A 15658-nucleotide genomic window follows, 5' to 3' on the forward strand; every position below is an offset into this window, starting at 1 on the left:
CACATTACAGACTCCCAGAAGCAAAACATCCCCACAATGCATCCTGGCTTCCTCCCTTAGTAGACAGCCAGGTGAGCTCATTAACATGTTTATCAATAGTCTCAGTTAATCAGTAGACATTCCTCAGGAGGGGGCTGCTGGAAACCATCCCCCCCCTCTCTCTGCAGCTAAAGCTAGTTTTCACAGCGAGACTCCATTACACACATGGGGACCAAAATACAGTATTATGCTTTAAAATATATAAAGTTACTTTTTATACATTAAACATAGACATGTCACATATCCCCAGATAGCTCAGGTCTGAGTGCACATTATTAGGTGAATGGCACCCAGACCCCACGAATACAGTTTAATCGCCATGGAGCCAAAGTCTTTTAAAACCTGGTCCATAGTCCAAAGGCAGCAGGCGGGCAACCAGGCTCCTCCAATGCAATGTGGCGAGGTTGGTCTCGTCACATCTCTCCCCCTTTCCAAAAAGACTAACAGGGTACCTGACCTCCTGCCGGTCAGTGCCCTCGTTAGTCCAGCAGCCCACCCACAAAGCAGAAAAAACAGTACAGCCCACCCACAATAAATGGTCACTACACCTGGGTAGAGGAGAAACTTGTCCATGTCCAGGTGCCTCACCACGGCTGTGTAGGGGACTGGTAGGCTGCCTTGGTGGGTTGCTGAGTGGGCAGAGACCAGCGGTACTCTGTCCTGGTGCCAGCACTACCACCGGAGTAGTCTGGTTGGGGCCTGGTTGCTGGAGACGGACTGTCTCCCCCTTAGGTGCATAGCTCTGCTGCGGAATGGGGAGACCGGTTGTCTCCCCCTTGGATACACAGCTCTGTCGTGGGGGGGTAGGACCGCCCATCCATACCCCCTGTGTGGTAAGTGCAGAGACCACGGTCCCATCTGCACTGGTGGGGGGCTTACAGTCTCCCCCCTGGTACATTAAGCTGCCGCTGGGGAGAGGGGGTAACAAGCTCCTTTCCCGATAGAACACTCTGCCCATCATTGATCCGCCGCTGGGGAGAGGTGGTAACAATCTCCTCTCCCATACATACTTCCAGTCTTTGCGGAGGGAGACCGACTGTCTCTCCTCCCAACACAGAGTCCTGCTGCTGGGGAAAGGAGACTGGGCTCTCTATTCCCTGCTGGATACTCTGCCGCTGGGGACTGGAGACTGGGCTCCCAATTCCCAAAAAATCACACTGCCGCTGGGGAGGGAGGACACTGCTCTCCTCTCCCTGCACTTCACACTGCCTTCCTGGCATATCACTTTGCTGCTGGGGGGCAGGAACAACTACCTCTGTCCCCTGTAACTCAGCCTGCCGCTGGGGAGGGAGGAAGCTGCTCTCCTCTCCCTGCACTTTACACTGCCGCTGGGGAATGGAGACTGGGCTCCCAATTCCCTGCAGGACCGGTGGAGAGACCTCGGTCCCATCTCTACCGGCCACCTGGGGTTCTTCCCAGTAAAACTGTACCATCTCGTCCCCTCTGAATGGGTCTGGCTCTGGGTCTGTCCTGCTGATCTCCTGCTGAGCCTTCTCACTGTATTGGAACAGCTGCTGGTAGCCCTGTTCCAGCTCCATCTCCCGGGTCACCAGGTGGACCAGGTCTTGCTCAATTTCGTGAGCGTCGTCCCAGTCATAACTGCTCTCCCTCCACTCCAAGAGATCACTGAACCGGGCTTGTGTAGGGCTCCCAAATTCCAGCTCTGAAAAAGACTCCCATAACAAGCCAGGACCATCAAACTCCTCTCCCTCTGGCTTGTCATGCTCGGCTGTCCAGGGCAGGTACTGTGCAACACACCACCACAGCGCCTGGTAGGCATCCTCCAGCCACATCTCCTGCCATACCCGGAGCTCCAATTCTTTTACCCATTCCTCCCGGGGCTGCTCCCCCAGGAAGGGCATCCGCAGGGCTACTCGCTTCTGCAACCGCTGGTCTTCCTTGGGGAGTCTCTCACCCCGCTGGTACTCCACAATGCCCAGTGCCTGGTACCAGATGCCTTTACGGACTGCATCTCGGTCATCCATGGCACCCTCATCGAACTCCACTGCTGGTTCCATGCTGGTGCTGTCAGGGTCGCTGTACTGGGACATGCGTTGCCCTCAATTGTAAAATCCAGAGCAATGGTGTCTCCTGTAGCTGTCCTTCTGGCTGTAGGAACGATCACGCCGCTTGCCACCAAATGTAACGGACCGTTTCTGCAGACAAGGGGTTAAAATCCGTTTAGGCGATATGCCCCTTTCTGAGAGACAGGCTCAGCTACTTTCAGGACACCAAACTCCCGAACTGGATACAAAATAGCACTCCAAACTGGAACCTCACGAATAGCTGCTAGGAGACGAACAGGAGAAGCATACATCAGCTTACATTCCTAGCAATCGGTCTCCAACAGCATACAGTGAATCCCCCCAAGAACGAGACAAAGCTCCGTGTGGAAGGTCAAGCAGTGGTATATTTATTGAGGGCTACCTGCCCCCGTATTTATACAGGTCTCCCACCTGGTGGACACTCCCTTAGGGGACCAAATGGAAGACTGTAACACAAACAGACATGTATCACATTACAGACTCCCAGAAGCAAAACATCCCCACAATGCATCCTGGCTTCCTCCCTTAGTAGACAGCCAGGTGAGCTCATTAACATGTTTATCAATAGTCTCAGTTAATCAGTAGACATTCCTCAGGAGGGGGCTGCTGGAAACCATCCCTTCCTCTCTCTGCAGCTAAAGCTAGTTTTCACAGCGAGACTCCATTACACACATGGGGACCAAAATACAGTATTATGCTTTAAAATATATAAAGTTACTTTTTATACATTAAACATAGACATGTCACATATCCCCAGATAGCTCAGGTCTGAGTGCACATTATTAGGTGAATGGCACCCAGACCCCACGAATACAGTTTAATCGCCATGGAGCCAAAGTCTTTTAAAACCTGGTCCATAGTCCAAAGGCAGCAGGCGGGCAACCAGGCTCCTCCAATGCAATGTGGCGAGGTTGGTCTCGTCACAGGGGCCGTCTGCGTTACTTTTTGAGAACCCTGGTTGTCCCTAATTCAGGTGGGGTGGGTTCACAAACTGCTTCATTCAGGGTGCGAGCTCGAGTTTCGTTCTCGCCCCGCACACAGGTTTCCTTCCTTCAAATCTCAATCTGTTTCCCGATCGATTACATGATCTCATGGGAGGCGGTGTGAGAGCTTCTCGCCCTAGGAGTCATTGTGCCAGTCCCTCAGTGGGACAGGTTTCACGTGTTTTATTCCAACCTGTTCACGTTTCCCAGGGGAGAGAGACAAGATCCTCTGTTTCTGGACTTCAAGTCTCTGAACTGCTTTGTGCGGGTGCAGAGGTTTCGGATGGCATCCATCCGGTCAGTGGGGGTATTGTTTAGTCCAGGGGGCTTCTGATCTCCATCGACTAAAAGGGTGCGTGTCTGCACATCCCTATCTATGGAGGTCCTCAGCGGTATCTCTGCTTCGCAGTGGCAGAGGAGCATTTTATATTTGTGGCGTTACCCTTTGGCTTTGCTTTGGCTCCCAGGGTAATCACCAAGGTTTTGGCTCCGGTGCTGGCTTTGCTGCGTATGCAGGGGATTACGGTCCTTGGTTTTCTGGACGACCTCCTGTTGTGGGCGGGCTCGTGTGCCACTCTGTCAAGCAATCTACAGGTCGCGTTTCAGGCGCTCCAGGAGTTCGGGTGGACGATCAAATTTCAGGGGTCGGCATTGACCCCATCAGTTTGTCTCGGTTGCCTGGGGTTGGTCCTGGACTCCGCTTATGCAAGGTTTTTTCTCCCAGGGTAGGAAAATTTCTGACCCTGCGGGGTAGGATTGGGTCCTTCAGGGACAACTATCTCTCCTCTCTATGGGCGGTCCCTGGGTCTGCTGGTTTCAGCCTTCAAAGGCATTCTGTTTGCTCAGTTCCCAATGAGATCTCTGTCAGCAGAGGTTATTACCTGTGGGACAAAATCCTCAGTCAGTGGACAAGAGAATATCTTCAAGTCCCCTCACGAGGGTGGACTTTTCGGGGTGGCTCCTGTTACCCACTCTGGCGCAAGGCAAATCTTTTCTGCCTATGCTGGGGACAGTGATTACCACGGATGCCAGCCTGTCAGGCTGGAGTTCTGGGCACGCTTTGTGCCCTGGGGACGTGGTCGGCGTAGGGATCCTCTTTGTCGATATCGTCTTGGAGCTCCGAGCAATCAAGTTCTTCTTGTTCCCTTGGATGACTCGGATCAGAGTCGCCCGGTTCATGTTTCACTCGGACAACGACGCCACGGCAGAGGCTTACGGCCAAGTCGGTGGCCGAGGTCCTGCCTTGGGCCGAGTTGCGCTTTCCAGCATTTCAGCTGTTGACGTTCTGGGAATGGTGCACTGGCAGATGGACTGTCTTCGTTGCTAGTCCGTGGACCAGTGGGAATGGTCCCTGCATCCGGGGATGTTTTGCCTCCTATGTGCCCAGTGGGGTCTCCAGACGTGGTTTTGTTGGCGTCCCGTCTCAACATGGAGGTGGGAAGGTACGTGGCCAGAACCCGCAGTCCTCTGGCAGTCACCACGGACACGTTGGTGGTGCCCTGACACCAGTATCGGCCTTCCCTCCGATTCTACTGCTGTCCAGGTTCCTCCGCCAGTGCCATCGGAATGGGTTCAAATATCTCTGGTGGCCCCAGACTGGCCTTGTCGGTCTTGGTACGCAGACCTTGGGTGGATGGTTGATGAGCCGCCCTGGCGGCTTCCGCTGTGAGACGTTCTACTGTCTCCAGGGCTGATATTCCATCCTGTTGTACAGTCTCTGGCCTTGACGGCATGGCTGTTAACAGCCAAGTTTTCGAGAGGATAGGGTTTCTCGGATGCTGTTGTTCCTGCCTTACTGAAGGCTCGGACAGCTAACTCCAGGAAGTGGGTGAGTTGTCGGCCTTTACCAGTTTTCTTCCAGCGCCCCTTGGCGACTAATTCCTTGATTTGCACCTTTATTTAAGGGGTGCATCTTCTGGCTCCCCCGCGGAAGGCTCCCTTGCTTCCGTGGGGACTGACTTTGGTTTTTTTGTCTGTTTTTCTTACAACGGCCTCCCTTTGAGGACATCAGAGAACCAGCTCTGCCTGTGTTGTTCCAGAAAGTTGCCTTTCTGGTGGCTGTCACCTCTGTTCGCAGAGTGTCGGTGTTGGCGGCTCGGTCTTGCCGGTCACCTTCTTTGGTTGGTTGTAGGGATAATGTGGTCCGGCGACCCACTAAGTCTTTTCTTCCTGTGGTGGTGTCTGCTTTCCACCTCATCGTTGTTTCTTCAGTTGGTTCCGCCTTGGGCGTAGCCCAAGCGTCCCAAGGACTTTGTCCTGTGTTCCTTGCATGTGGTCCAGGCGGTCAGGTTTTTTGCCTGTCTGCCACGGAGTCTTTTGGGAAGTCTGATTCTCTGTTTGTCCTTTCGAGGGCCCTCGGAGGCGTTCGGCTGCATCTGCTGCAGTTTCTTCCGGTTTGGATCGGACAGACTTTGGTTTTGGGCCTCTTCACTATAGGCTCCGGTGCCCCCCTTTATCCTGTGAGGGCACGTTCTACTAGAGCCATCATTGCCTCTTGGTCTTTCTGCCATCAGACTTCCTGTGGCTGAGTTGTGCATAGCGGTGACGTGGTCGTCTGTGCGCACTTTCACAAACTTTTACTGATTTGATGTACTGGCATCCTAAGATGCTTCCTTTTGCCACAGAGTTTTGTGCGCAGCGTTTGTTTTGTAGAGACGCGTGTTTCTGTCTCTTCTTGCGGTGATTTGTCCAGGGTTGGCTCCTGTTGACCTTTTGTAGCCCTGTTGACTCAGTTTTTTTGACTCTGGCCTGGTTGAACGTTGCCTTTTCTTGGTTGCTTCTTCCCACCCCTCACTCCTGCACTGCTTTGGGACATCCCACTTGTGAAGGCTAACTGAACGGGTGGCGGCTGTCAGAGGACGTAATAGAAATTAGAATGTTTGTAAGAACTTAGCGTACAATTCTTTTCTCTGAGTCCTCTGACAGTCACCAACCCCGCCTCTCTTCTTTTTGGGGTTGATAGTCTTCATGTACTGCTTGTTATAAAACTGAAGAGCAGCTCATAGTGGCTGATGGGTAATAGCTGAGGAACAGCCCCCTGGGGTGTGTTATGTGTAAAAGCTTTTGTTTGTTAACCTTTTCACTGTCTAGCCTACTCCTGCAGAGAGGCGCATTACCCCACTCGTTGAGGCTAACTGAACATAGAACTCACATAAGTGTAGTCAGTCATAGGTTCTTTCACCCTCATTCCAAAGCAACCACTCATTTTAAGAGGTATTGAAGTCAATGTTTTTCAAAACCACTGAAGAGACTCTAGTGGTATTGTTTAGCATCTGCACATACACATCTCAGGCCATATTTACGACACTTGACCTGTGCAACGGCAATGCCACTGCTGTGCAAATGCGCGGATGCGACGTCATCATGGTCCTGAACATTCAAACAGCCAAAGAGACAGAACTTTGAAGGAAGACCAGGTAAAGATAGTTGCACTGGGACCAACGGAAACGGAGACAGCTGAAGGGCTCTGTTTGACAAGAAAGGGCCCATTCACATCAGAAACTGCATGTTTTTGCATGCGCAGTGACATGTATTTGATACATGTTTTATGTGTATTTGCGGTGCATTTATCCTAAGCTTGCATTTCCTTTGAGGTCACTTCTGTCTGCTTTGGGTTTTTATGTGCACTGCCCTGCTTTGTAGTGCATTTTCACCCATTTCTGTGCATTTGCAGTGCAGGAAAATGCAGCTTTCTTTACTTTTTTTCACTGCACTACAATAGTGTGAACTATGCCCATAGAATAACCTGGATTTTGAACTCTCTACGCAGTTGAAGTGCAGTCAAAAATGCATCTGCACCTGGTGTGACTGGGCCTAAGTTTGTCATAATGTGTTAGTAAGCAGTGCATACTAGCACATTATGGCATAAAGCTTTAGGGGGTACATTTTTTATTTTTTTGGCAGACGTTAATACCACTTTAAAGGGAACCATAAAGAAACTTAAAAAAGAGAAGTGAACCTATGCGCTACATGTAAGGTATAAGAAGATGTGGGATCAAGGGATGATATATGCATTGGAACACCAGAAATCAGCAGCCAATTCAGTAGTGTCACAACATACTAAAACAAGTGAATCACAGAGAGAATAAGCGCTTAATTTCTTGGGAATGGTGGACCACAAAAATAAAGTATATGCAGAATGTGACCAAATGTAAACGTAAAACAATTGATAAAACAGCAATATCTAGAGCAATAAACAATCCAAAATATTAGATGAAAATAAGATAAATGATGCTGATAGAATATAAAGATAGATAAAGTGATCAGTGCCGGATCATAAATAAATAAAATAAATACTGGTGGTTAGCAACAAAGAGGTTGCAAAATAACAGTGATGTAGCTGGCAATATTCAGTGCAGGTGAGAAGATATTCTGTGCAAAAAATATATTCAAAGGTGCAAATATAATGATGAGCAAAATGAATGCTACAAAGTGCTTAAAATAATGTGTATATCACTAAAAAAATCAATCAAAATCTGACAAAAAAATACAAAATCCCATTAAATAGGTGCAACAATTATATAATGCTGGTATTTTCAAGTGCGGATGGTGAAAGTTCATATGTGGTCCAGTGACACTAAAGGGATGGTTTCGGTGACAGCCAAGTGCGATATTTTGTGAGCTAGGGATCCAAAATTAAGTGCAATGGCTGCTCACCTCCATTAACACTCAAATGAGCGTTAAGGTGTAAGGAAAGGAAAGGAATACTAATTGGGCATTACTTTGTGGAGATCCATATATTTACATCAATAAGCCCCCTATCTATTGGAGAATATCCGGAGGCCTTTTATGGTGATTGATTACACCGAAACGCTCATTTGAGTGTTAATGGAGGTGAGCGGCCATTGCACTTAATTTTGGATCCCTAGCTCACAAAATATCGCACTTGGCTGTCACCGGATCCATCCCTTTAGTTCCCAAGCCCGGCAGGCGTCGGAACGGCGCATGCGCGGTTGCGATGTCGGCCAGCAACCATTTTTTTTACGGGCATCGGCTGCCCATAACGGGCATTTACAGACAGCCGGGACAAATTAAATTACGCGGGACAGGGTACTGTCCCTGCAAAAATGGGACAGTTGGCAGGTATGACAGTCTGATGGGTAGCCGTGATCTGACAGAACAGGAGCACTCGACAGGAAGGAGGGGGGTTCGGGGGGCAGAAGCACTATAGAGGGATCCAAGAAGAGGAGGATCGGGGCTGCTCTGTGCAAAACCACTGCATAGAGAAGGTAAGTATAACATATTTGTTATTTTTAACTAAAAAAAAAAACAACAGTATCATGCACAGCCTTCCAATCTGTGGAAAAAATTGCTTTTATTGAGTGAGAACAGACAGAGATGTAATTTCATCCTGGTTGCTAGAGGCATTGTTATTGCAAGCAGAATTTAAAGACGTGTGAAACTTTGCCTTTAACACATTGGCCATTTTGGGGAAGACCAAGTACAATGCATAGTTATACAGTGTCTTCAACCCTGGAGGCGGCCATTTTTGGTGTGTCGATATTTCTGCTGGATAGCTTGTGATTGGCAGAGAGAGGCGGAAAAGGGAAATAGGAAACTCACGTGCAGGAGAGGAGACTGCTGGAGCCAAGGTGGAAATACTTCTTCCCTTCTTGCTGAGAGGTAAAAGAAGGTTTGGGTCGAGTACTTCTAGTCCTGGGTGTGACTGTGCTGATTTCCAGAGGAGGATAGGAACTACAAGCCCCAGCCTGTCTATAGCTGACTGGTGGCTTCATTGCATTTCCTAGAAGAGGTACTCTGCAGGGTCTCTGGAGTGAGTGACTATCTGTGAATAGCCTACTGCTTCACCTTGAGGAACTGAACCAGGACAATGTACTGTGGGTGCTGATAGAAGGTGAAAGTCCCTCTAGCACTGTGTCATAATACAGACTGGGGCTCTGAAGGGTCTGTTTTGACTGCCTGCCAGGTGTCCAAGGAGGGGCCCATTTCTCTATGTAGAGGATTACAATTCCTCCCCCCTGCCCTCCATCCCCAAAGGACAGGACTTCTAAGTTGGCACACTGTTTATATTAGAGTGGGCAGTCACACGGTGCAGAGCCATCTTACCGATTGGGCACGCTGGGCAGTTGCCCGGGGGCCCCATCCGAACTTGGAAGCTGTCATTAAGCCTGGCACTGCTGTACCAAAATATATATCCCCTTATCGATAATTTGCATTTTTATTCTCGTGGGTGCTTGTGTAGGCGGGCCCCAGTGCACTGCATTGCCCGGGGTCCTATAATGCTCTTAAGATGGCACTGACACGGTGTCCGGTGTAGAAGTAGCCCTCCGCATGTCACAGAGGAACAGACCTTAGTATGCAAAATTTGCTTAGTCTTAGTAAATATTGTACTACGTTGGGATGTAGAAGAGTGTTTATCCTACCATACATTCCAAGTTTATTCTCTGATGGTTATAGCTGTAGGCTTTTTGTCACAGAGTTGCACTCTCTATTAAATCTTTATAAAGAAAAAAAAAACCCCTCAAGGTGTGTTGGAAAGGAAAGCGTCAACAGTCAAGATGGGTGACCCTTTGTGATAGAGAGAGATATATATATACTCTATATTATATGGGGAGAGCGAGACAATAAGAATTTGCATCCCCCTTTTAGCCTGATAGTTTATATCAGGTGTCCATATTCTGTACATCCGTGTCACCTGCCACCCAGATGCAGGCTGACACTTGCCGCTGCCACCCAGCTGCAGGGTGTCCCTCACTTGCCGCTGCCACCCAGCTGCATGGTGTCCCTCACTTGCCGCTGCCACCCAGCTGCAGGGTGTCCCTCACTTGCCGCTGCCACCCAGCTGCAGGGTGTCCCTCACATGCCGCTGCCACCCAGCTGCAGGGTGTCCCTCACTTGCCGCTGCCACCCAGCTGCAGGGTGTCCCTCACTTGCCGCTGCCACCCAGCTGCAGGGTGTCCCTCACTTGCCGCTGCCACCCAGCTGCAGGGTGTCCCTCACTTGCCGCTGCCACCCAGCTGCAGGGTGTCCCTCACTTGCCGCTGCCACCCAGCTGCAGGGTGTCCCTCACTTGCCGCTGCCACCAAGCTGCAGGGTGTCCCTCACTTGCCGCTGCCACCCAGCTGCAGGGTGTCCCTCACTTGCCGCTGCCACCCAGCTGCAGGGTGTCCCTCACTTGCCGCTGCCACCCAGCTGCAGGGTGTCCCTCACTTGCCGCTGCCACCCAGCTGCAGGGTGTCCCTCACTTTCCGCTGCCACCCAGCTGCAGCGTGTCACTACTTGCACTACTTCTGGCAGCGGCGTCTGAGCGGGTAAACTTCCACGTGCGAGAGGTGAGATATTACTTAACTATCTCACTTCTCGTCCACGGTTGCAGCTCTGGAAAGAGCAGCCCTTATGGCCCTGCTGTAGGGGCAGAACAGCAGTGATGCGAGGGGACAGAGACTGCAGCGACCGCTACGCGGGGACAATGGGAGGAGGTCTAACCAATATCGGTAAGTTTCTGACTGATAACGATTATTTGAATATTGGCTCCTGATAATCGGTCAACCCCCTGATACATTTTTATATATAAAGTGAGTACACCCCTCACATTTTTGTAAATATTTTGTTATATGTTATATCTTTTCATGTGACAACACTGAAGAAATGACACTTTGCTACAATGTAAAGTAGTGAGTGTACAGCTTGTATAACAGTGTAAATTTGCTGTCCACTCAAAAAAACTCAACACACAGCCATTAATGTCTAAACTGCTGGCAACAAAAGTGAGTACACCCCTAAGTTATAATATCCAAATTGGGCCCAAAGTGTCAATATTTTGTGTGGCCACTATTATTTTCTAGCACTGTCTTAACCCTCTTGGGAATGGAGTTCACCAGACCTTCACAGGTTGCCACTGGAGTCCTCTTCCACTCCTCTATGACAACATCACGGAGCTGGTGGATGTTGGATACTTTTAGGGGGACCAGTGACATTACTACAGTAAACAATGCTAAAAATACACACTGTTACTGTACTAATGACAGGGAAAGGGTCAACACCAGGTGCGATCAAAGGGTTAAATGTATCCTTAGGGGGTGCTTTTTAACTGTGTGGGGGATGGGCTTGCTGGATGAACACAGGCTCCCTGTGTTCATCACTGGCAGAACAGTGGTGTGCCGAATTTATATTTACTGTCTCACGGGGAGCAATCGCGGGTGCCCGGCAAACATGCAAGCGCCCCCGCTAGCTGTCCGGTGAAACGACGTACAGGTATGCCGTTTTGCACTACAGAGCCGACCTGCCACCGTTTTTTTTTTTTTCCTTTCGACTGAGCTGGATGCTGTATTTATTATTGGAATACCCACACTCAATTGGAATACCCACACTCAAAAGGCTTATCAGAACTGCCAGTCTAACTGACTGGAGAAATAAAGTATTAGCTGACTTCCATAACTTTTGAGGTCTGCTTTTCTAGTAAGAGGATCATTTTGGTGGTGGATCACTAAATGCTTGAGGATTAGGACTTTTATTTGTTGGATTGTTCTTGGGACTTTATTCACTATATTTAGCACAGTGTTTTAAATATATTTGCTTTCTTGCACTTTTTTATTTTATTTAAAAAAAATATATTTCTCTATCGTTCATTGACAGGCGCAGCTGCATATTCTTCTTAACCATTGGATTATACTGCCCCCTACAGGAGTAGGACACTAGGCAGGGAAAAACTTTACCACGCCTATGGTCATTTTTTTATTTTAAAGGGAATCTTTGTTTTTAAATGTAAACTTTTTAGCTAGTTATGTTCCTGTGAGAACTGCAATCAACAGCCAGACTTTTCGACTGGATATCCTAGATCCATAAGGTCTCCTAGTCCAGCGTGTGCAGGTTATAGTCCTGCGCTAAGCCCCCAATGGGCAGGGGCTGTCCCGTGAGTTAAACATCTCGCCGGGAGGCACATGACCTGGTTCGGGCTGAGTCACAGCGTGCCCCTTGGCCGTCAGCATCCCCACCCTGAGTGGAGAGGTAGGCTGTCCGGAGTGGTGCCCACCCGATTGTTGTTGGTATGGTAAGTAGTGTTCCCCCCCCCCCCCATAGCTCTTGCGGTCTCAGGGTGGAGTGGACGTGGACCCCTCCTTTGGATGGTCGGATCCCTGGCTTCTCTTCCATTTCCCCCAGCCCCTCTAACAGTCACCGTGGTCTTTTGGCCCCAACCTACCCCCATGCCCCCCCTCCCAGGGTTAGGTAGGAGCTGGCATTGCCACTTGCTCCAGTAAGGGGTGGATGCGGTTGTTGCTGACTGGGCTGTCTGGATTGCACAGGGGGTCTTTGAGCAAGTTCCCGGCCCCTTGTCCTTTGGCCTCCCTGCGGTGGTTATAGGCTTGGGGGGGAGTGGATGTTTTTTCATCTGCTGGTCTGCGCCTCGCGTGTCTGGGTCGGGCAAAAAAATTAGTCCGCAGCTTTGTGGCCTACTCTCAGCTGTCCGGGTGCCTGACCAAGCCGGCCGAGTGGCTGACCGAGATGAGGTGCCTGACCGAGCTGACTGGCGGATGCCTCACGCAGCCAGGTTAGACCAAAAATTGAGGCCGTGGCTTGCGGCTGACAAAAATGGCTGTCTGAGTGACTGACCAGGCTGTCCAAGCTGCTGATCAAGCTGACATAACTGACGGCGGACTCGCGACCGGATCAGGCCCCAAATTTAGGCCACGGCTTTGTGGCCCACTCGCGGCTGGCTGTCCGAGCTGCTGACTGAGCTGTTTGAGCTGCTGAAAAAAGGGGTGATAGAGCAGCGGATGGGCGTCCGCCCCCCCACCTCGGGGGGTAGACATATGGACTGCCTGGTGCCCCCTTAAATCGGGGGGCGCTGTGGGGGGCATTGTTATATGGCGGTACTCTGCCTGCGTGTCTGCATCATGGCGGGCCCCCTTCTTCCCCTTTTATAGGGGGCTATGTTCTTTTATGTCCATTGTATTGGACCGTGGTATCCATGGATGCCAGCCTGTCCAGCTAGGGGGGAGGGATGGGGAGGGAGTACTTGGAAAGCTGTGTGTCCGGGGGACCTGGACTCTGAAAGAGTCCAAACTTCCAATCAATGTTCTGGAACTCAGAGTAATAAAGCTTTGTTTGAGTCACTGGACAAATCGTCTGCAGAGTTGTCCAGTTTGGATTCAATCAGACAATGCCACGGCCATGGTTTACGTGAATCAAGGGGGCACCAAGAGTGTCCTGGTGGCCCGGGAGGTGGCTGAGCTCTTAATATGGGCAGAAAATTTTGTTCCAGCCCTCTCCGCCGTGCATATACCAGGAGTTGAGAACCGGCAGGCAGATTACTTGAGTTGTTAGGTGTTGGATTAGGGGGAATGGACCCGGCACCCGGAGGTTTTTCACCTGCTGTGTGTCCGGTGGGGGACACCCGATGTAGACCTGTTAGTTTCTTGACTCAACGAGAAGGTACAGAGGTTTGTAGTCAGGTCTCGGGATCCTCTGGCTGATGCCACAGACGCACTGGTGGCTCCTTGGGGTCAGTATCGGCTGATCTATGCATTTTTCCCCCTACTGAAACTTCTGCCGCGGCTTCTGCGCAGAATAGGGGTGGAAGGGATTCCTGTCATTCTGGTGGCCCCAGACTGGCCTCGCAGGTCTGGTAAGGTTGGTTGCCAATGCCCCTTGGAGACTTCCTCTCAGGGAAGGTCTGCTGTCTCAAGGGCCGATCTTCCATCCTGCTTTTCAGTCGCTGGCTTTAACGGCGTGGCTGTTGAAAGCCAGGTATTGAAGGATAGGGGTCTTTCTAACTCGGTGATTCCTACACTGTTGAAGGCTAAAAAATCTACCTCCAGGAAGATTTATCATTGCACGTGGAAATCGTACATCTCCTGGTGTAAATTGCTTAAGGTGCATCCACACTGCTTTTTTAGTGGGCAGGATTTTGGCTTTTCTCCAAAGAGGGCAATTTAAGGCCAGATGTCGGTTTTGGCAGTGTTTTTCCAACACCCTTTAGCTACGTATTCCTTGATTCACAGGGGTTCGCCATATGGCTCCTCCGATATGATCCCCGTTACCTCCTTGGGATCTTAACTTGGTAATTGTCTGTTCTTCAAAAACCTCCCTTTTAAAAACATTAGGGAGATTCCTCTGCTTTCACTGTCACCGAAGGTAGCCTTTTTGGTGCAGATTACCTCTGCTCACAGAGTGTCTGAATTGGCGGCGTTATCCTGCCATTCACCTTGATCTGGTGGTCCACAGAGATAAAGTGGTACTTCGTCCTAATCAGTCGTTTCTTCCTCAGGTGGTTTCCATTTGAATGAAGACATTGTGCTGCCTTCACTCTGTCCTAAGCCCAAGCATCCCAAGGAAATTGGCTTGTATTCTTTAGATGTGGTTCAGGCATTTAGGGTTTACCTGATGGTTACTGGACCTTTCAGGAAATCTGACTCTTTTTGTCCTCACTGAAGGACCTCGAAAGGGATTGGCTGCATCTGCTGTGAACATATATACAGATGGATCAGGCAGACCGTGGTACAGGCTTTTCCACTGAAGGTTTAGGTTCCACCTTTCCCGGTGAAGGCGCATTCTACTAGGGCGCTGAGTGCTTCTTTCACTTTTCGCCATCAAGCGTCAGTAATGCAAGTTTGCAAGGCGGCAACTTGGTCGTCTGTGCACATGTTCACAAATGCCTACAAAGATGCTTCTTTTGGCCGCAAGGTTTTGCAGGCTGCTGTTTAAAAGAGAAAATATTCTCTTTGAGGGTGTAGGTGTTTCTAGGTGAGCTCCAGTTCCTGGTTGAGTTCCATGTTAACTGGTTGGCTAAAGTTTAGCCTTTGGGGAATTCCGTTCTTTCTCTGCGTTGTTTTCCCACCCCTTATGCAAATACTGCTTTGAGACGTCCCAATGGTTAAGAATCTGGAGCTGCGTCTGTCAATGAACGATAGAGAAAACTGGATTTTTGACTTACTGTAAAATCTGTTTCTCTGAAGTTCATTGACAGATGCAGCACCCGCCCCTCTTTCTGAGTGGGTTGGGTTTTTTCTTTAACACTGCAACAAAACTGAATCCTATAGCAGAGTGAGTGGGTATATGCCTGCAGGGACTGCCCCATAGGCGTGGTAAAGGTGTTTTTTTTTATACTCCTGTAGGGGGCAGCATAACCCAATGGTTAAGAAGAATATGGAGCTGCGTCTGTCAATGAACTTCAAAGAAAAGGATTTTACGGGAAGTCAAAAATCCAGTTCAAACTGGTGGACTAACTTCAGTTTTTATGCATGTATGATTCTGCTTTAAAGGGGTAGTGACTATGCACACACATTGATTTCACTGTATTTAAAAGGGATAGCGCAACACATTTCCTGCTTGCATATCTCTAGGTATCTTTTTGTATTTGAATACTAGTTCGTGCTGCTGTGAATTTGAACTCACTAATTCTTTTAGGAAACACCAAGTGCAGATTTTCACTTTCACTATATTACCAAAAGTATTGGGGACACCTGCCTTTACATGCACATGAACTTTAATGGCATCCCAGTCTTAGTCTGTAGGGTTCAATATTGAGTTGGCCCACCCTTTGCAGCTATAAAAGCTTCAACTCTTCTGGGAAGGCTGTCCACAAAGTTTAGGAGTGTGTCTATGGGAATGTTTGAATTTCTTCCAGAAGCG

The 15658-nt window shown here is 49.5% G+C and overlaps 1 protein-coding gene across 1 annotated transcript in view; it reads left to right on the top strand.

The window, feature by feature from the left end:
* The first annotated feature begins 8566 nt into the window (after positions 1 to 8566).
* PARL (presenilin associated rhomboid like) overlaps positions 8567 to 15658 on the top strand; it is a 118563-nt gene continuing 111471 nt past the window's right edge. The window contains exon 1 of the mRNA XM_082247396.1: positions 8567 to 8689. The gene's annotated coding sequence lies outside the window, so the exon portion shown is untranslated. The remainder of the gene's footprint in view (positions 8690 to 15658) is intronic.

The sequence above is a fragment of the Pelophylax lessonae genome, assembly GCF_965119305.1.
Source record: "Pelophylax lessonae genome assembly, chromosome: 2".
Classification (NCBI taxonomy): Eukaryota; Metazoa; Chordata; class Amphibia; order Anura; family Ranidae; genus Pelophylax; species Pelophylax lessonae.